Genomic DNA, 5,777 nt, shown 5'->3' with positions numbered 1-5,777 from the left:
CACATAAACATGCACACACACACACACACACACACACACACACGTGTGTTGCAGGTGCTGAGACTGACAGGCCTCTACAGTGCTGGTTTTCTCTTGTAATAAATGACTCGACTAATGACAGCGAACAGAGGAAAACTCTCTCCAGAGACGCCGCTAACCGCTCACACACAGCAGCTTCATCCAGCAGCACAGCACCAGCCGTTTAAACATTTTAGCCGGTTTATATGGACCATTGTGTGTCTAATAGGCCGATGATTAAGCACTCAGACTGCCCAAATCATTAGCGACCCAAACCTCTGCAGATCTACAGACGCTCAAACACATCAGTCATTATCAGTCACAACTCACTGGTATGAAACAACCGAAGTCAATTATTGTTTCTCACACATAAACACTAGAGGGCACAGTTGTTCAAAACTAAACATTTGTGACTTTACTGCCTCATAAATGTCCATTTCAAAGAGCCTAGACTAAAACATAAATGCACATTTAGCTGCTCCATATAAGACCTGTTTACATGCTTAAACATAAAAGTTTGTTTCATAAGTAGTTTATCCTGATTTCATTTTAATGACAGTTGGAGAGAAAAAAAACAGCAAGTTATTTCTTTGTAGACACACACACACACACACACACACACACACACTCTCTCTCACACACTCTCTCTCTCTCACACACACACTCACTCACACAAAAACACACACACACACTCAGACACACACAGGCCTACTCAAAACTACTACCACAAGTTTTTCACATGACAACGTGACAGTGACAAATGCTAAATGCAGAAGAGCATTTATAGTATGAATGAATGTCTCTTTCAGAATTTCTCCAGAGACATTTACCCTCCTTAAAGTTAAAAGATAAAATCAAAAATATATTTTGCACTCAAATATATTAAACAGAAATTAATAAACCACCAGCAACACTGGATGCCTCTAATAGCTGATGTTATTTCAAAGCCGAGTGTTTCAGTCGGTCTTTATGTCTGCGCAGAAGACGAGGACATGAGAGCAGATTTCCATCTGGTTTTATGATCAGATCAGAAGAGTTTTTTGTATTTTAAGGGTAATGGACCTCAAGTCCATATTGTAGCACTTCATTTGGTCTAAACTCACAACAACACCTGTCCACAGACTGCTTTTTCAGTGATATATGCATAACATTTATTTTGAGAAATCCCTATAAAATCATGAATTGCATATGTTTTCACTCAATAAAAACACTGATAATAATGTTGTTGTTTTTTGTCCAACAACACTAATTACTTCTTAAAGTTCTGTCACAGACTCAATCACACTGAGTCTGAGAGTCTGGATATGATTTTACAGTCGACTGGTATCTGCAGCATAATAAAACGCTGAATCAGAGCGGAGGGTCATTTAGCTGTTAAACACACTGCTCTTCTCGTTAATCATCACAGGCCGACACCTGGTATATTTTCTCTCTTCCAGTCATGTGTGGTGGTGTTTTAAAATGAGGAGGCAGTTATATACAGTATATATATATTTTTTTTTTTCTTCTACATAATAATGGACAAAGAGTCAAAATTCTCATCTGTAGTAATTAACAGCATGTACCGTAACATTCATGTAACAGGGACATGAATTTATATATATATTCATGTCTCTGTCACTTAATGTTTTCGCATTTTCATGGTTAAACAAACATTACATAAAATGAGAGAACAAAAATCATTATATTTTGTATTTTATTAACATTATTTTATTTAATATTTTAAATAATATTTATACATTTCACAGTGTTTTATGCATCTTTACCTTTATTCCAAAATAACAACGAAAGGCAATAACAGTTTGAACAATATTTTGGAAAGACTTCATTAGTTAGGCTAACATTAGTTAAAATGAACTAAGAATGAACAACACTTCTACAGTATTTATTAATCTTAGTTAGATTCTATTTACACCATGTTAAAATAGCAGGATTTTCTGCTATTTATACTAACTTCAAATAGTGGCAATTATCTGCACCTTAGTATTGTAGAACATTATACAACAGTGTGCAATAATAACATATTGAGTGTAAATTATCATTTTAATTCAAATGATTAAATGGATGCCTCCGTATTGGGACAATATAAGCCCTCCCTACACCTACCCGATGTGATACGAGATTTGAAAATGGAGGGAAAAAAAGTTCTGTAAAGGGCGGAATGGCATCAAAAATGACTTCGGCACGCGCTTTACTATACGCCACTGAACTTGTTAAATAACTAGCGTCTTTTGTAGTAACCTTACATTGATGGGCGGAGTTAGTGTAATCACTTCTGCCAACAAGGCGGCCTATTAGTGTAATAGACACTCCGTTTTTTAATAGTGAACTGATGTTCAGCTGTTCTTTTTAATAGTCAACTTATTTTCGAGTCATCGTCATTAAAGCCCTGTAAACACTGTCACAGACACGAAGATATATCTTTCATTTCATCACGCTGAATGCTCACTAACTGACAGTCATCACGTTTTCAGGCCATTTCAAGTTTTATTTTGAGGCGACACATAGCAGTGATATATCTAAGCGGGTGAGTTGTTTACTTACTTAATATTTAGTCAATAACGCCATAATTTTCTTCATCCAGGCCGAGAACTCGCACGAAAACAAGAGGCGGGGTTTATCACATGAACCAATCACATCCAATCATAACCAATCATATCGCGATGGAGACATTGCCTCCTCTCACGTGATTTTCCCCCATTCAATCTCCATTACCCCCCACTAAACCCACAGCACACTAAGGGTCTCTGTTGTAAGTCAATGGGCCGAAGGGAGGCAAGCCTCTGCAAGCATTCTACCTGCGGGTGTCGCTGTTGGACAGTGTTACTTTATAAAAACGAGTGACTTTTATATTTTTAATGTCATATTTAGTAATATTTGCGTTGTTTCATTTTAGTAATATTGATTATTTTCTCATCCAATTTTTTGAGGAGACACTGCTATTGTGGGAGGCACACAGACTCATGTACAGCACTTCTGTTCAATCAGTTCAATCATTATCTGCTCACCATGTCAGCGATGAAGGCTGCGGTTTATTAGAAATGCAGTAAGTGCAAAATGCGAACAAGCACATATTATCAAAACACCCCATCTGAGAGCTTGTATTTGACCTGCAGGACTGTGATCAGAGGAAAACCCTCCAGTGCAGGAAAGGCTGGATTTGTGCCGTGAGTCTGAAGAAGAGCTGAACACCTGAAAGATGATAATGAGCGTGACTCCTGCTAACAGAGGTTAATAACAAGAGTCCTCTCTCGAACCCTCTCTGCCTTACAGTCCTCACAGCCAACGCTTCCTACTTTCTCCATGCTGATCTGCAACAGGACGGCGGGTTTCTGTGGCTTTCTACATGCTATTGAGGCAGGCTGGTGTTTGGTCTCCTCCTGCATTTTCCATGCAGAGCCGGTGAAGCTCATCCATCAGCGGTGACAGGCAGAGAGAAAGCGATAGCCCAGTATCACAGCCAAACCTCCAACACAAATAAATGTAGTGATTGTGCTCTCGTGCGGGCCTGCACACTCGCGCCATTTATAAAGGCACGCTGCAGTCCGCAGGAAATACTCAGCACACCGTGTCAAATGATGACATAAAATGTGCAAACTGGTTTTTATCAAAGCTCTTCACAACCAGCTTTCATCCTGGCACAGCAGCACATTTCACGTTCAAAGTGCAGGAAAACTACCAAAAACACTTTATGCAGTCTTAAACCAACTCATTCTTCATAACACTGGCAAACACACTTTATGATCCATAAACACTAATAACTGGAGCATTACACAATGTTTTCTTACACAAAATGTCTTCACAAACAAGAATGCAGTCTGCTGTTCAGAGTGAGTGAATGTTACACACGCCATATCTACATTACTGCACAAAATTATTTCGGAGCTTTACGTTTTTGTATAGATGGGAATGAAATTGAAAAACTAACACCTGTGCAGTTGTTCAAGCTACATATAATTGTTTGAATATAGTATTTAATTTTTTTTAAGATTTGGAATATATTTCAATATGGTATTACTGTGTAAATGTAGCGAAACGCTCTCTTATTCAGTTTTGTATTATGTTAAGTTTTGAATAAGTTGATCGGTTTTGTAAAAAGCATGTGAAGGTGTTAATTAGCCAGTGGGTTCACAGAGTTTTGAAAAAGTGAGGATTGAGAAATGGGTTGTGAATGGATCTCTAAATCAAATGCATTATATTCAATGCACTGGTTTCTGATAATAATTAATATGCTCATATATATACAGTGTTGGGAAGGTTACTTTGGAAATGTAACAGGTAACAGATTACAAGTTACCCTATTTAAAATGTAACAAGTAGTGTAACTTTTTCAATGACTTTACTAAAGTAGTGTAACTGATTACTTTCTGATTACTTTTCTACATTTCTAGCAAATGTTTTCAACTGTTAATCATTTTGAAACATGTAAAGCAGACAGGGTTAATATTACAGTAGAGCTCAACACTGATTACTGCCAGACTTACAGAATCCTTCTTCACTTGATTTAAGATTATAATCATTTAATTTTAAAACACAGCCACCACAAAATCAGACTTTAGCACGTCTTTTTACTTTCAGATCATTCTGATTTTAAATACAGATTTAAAATCATAGTTTAATTAATAGGTATGATATTGTTTTTGAAATCAAATCTTTGCATAGCTATGACAGGAACCACTGGCACTAACAATGCCCTGGAAAACACAGTTATTAGTGTCTCATATTTTAGAGCAGTCAGTGCGATTTGGGAAAGAAATCAATCAAATCTGTATGTGTGTGAAAATATTCAGATGAAATCCCCTTTGTAATCATTAACATTTCATAAATAGCCTAACTAATTTAATTACACAAATTTTAAAAAATTCTCAGTAACTGTAACAAATTAGTTATGTTTATTTTGTAATTAAATTACGTAATTGGGTTACATCTAACTAGTTACTCCCCAACACTGAATATAGCTGATAACTCAGTGCGGGATTATTTACATTTTCGTCATATTTTCCTCACTACAGAAACACAAAGATTTATTATGGACTCCAAACAAATATGCACAAACTCAGCGCCTCTGTTTTTTTAACATAACCTAATAGTTCTTGATACCCTTGATACGGTTACGCGTTTATGGCTAGCAGTAAGTAACGTAAAGCTGAACTTATTCAGACTGGCCTGTTTATATATCATCGACAGACAGGCCTATAGGCCTACTAACATTTCGTCAGATAATTACGTTTTCGCGTGACAGTGAAACGAGACGAATCCTTTTAATTCAAAGCGTTCATCCAAACGCCGCTCGCGCTGAAACATCGGTATTTAGCGGATATTTCGAGGCCATGTACAAACTAAACACGGGAACTGCACGCTGCATTGTTAAAAGTCAATAAACGTTAATATGGAAAAAAGAATTAGGTAAGACAGCCAATAGCCTAATTCAAACTAAGTGTTGCTTTTTATTCACATCATCATTTTTTTTAAATATAATGCTTTATTTATTCAGTGCCACAAGAACAAGAGGTATTACATATTCACACGATCAAATCAACATTAGCTACCAGATAAAAAAGAAAAGAGAACAAAAAAAACAAAGAAAAAGAAGAAAATTGCATAAATTTCAATGCTTTCAGAGCATTACATGTTTCCAGTGCTTTTTTGCTTTTGTTTGTTCCAGATTTACATATAATTTAAAGTAATTCATAAAATGTGAAAAATTTGGTCCCTTTACATCATCATCATCCTCCTCCTCAAACACAAGAGAGTGTGAC

This window comes from Sinocyclocheilus anshuiensis, unplaced genomic scaffold (assembly GCF_001515605.1).
Source record: "Sinocyclocheilus anshuiensis isolate Anshui unplaced genomic scaffold, SAMN03320099.WGS_v1.1 scaffold1386, whole genome shotgun sequence".
Classification (NCBI taxonomy): domain Eukaryota; kingdom Metazoa; phylum Chordata; class Actinopteri; order Cypriniformes; family Cyprinidae; genus Sinocyclocheilus; species Sinocyclocheilus anshuiensis.
Note: the sequence above shows the minus strand (reverse complement) of the source record.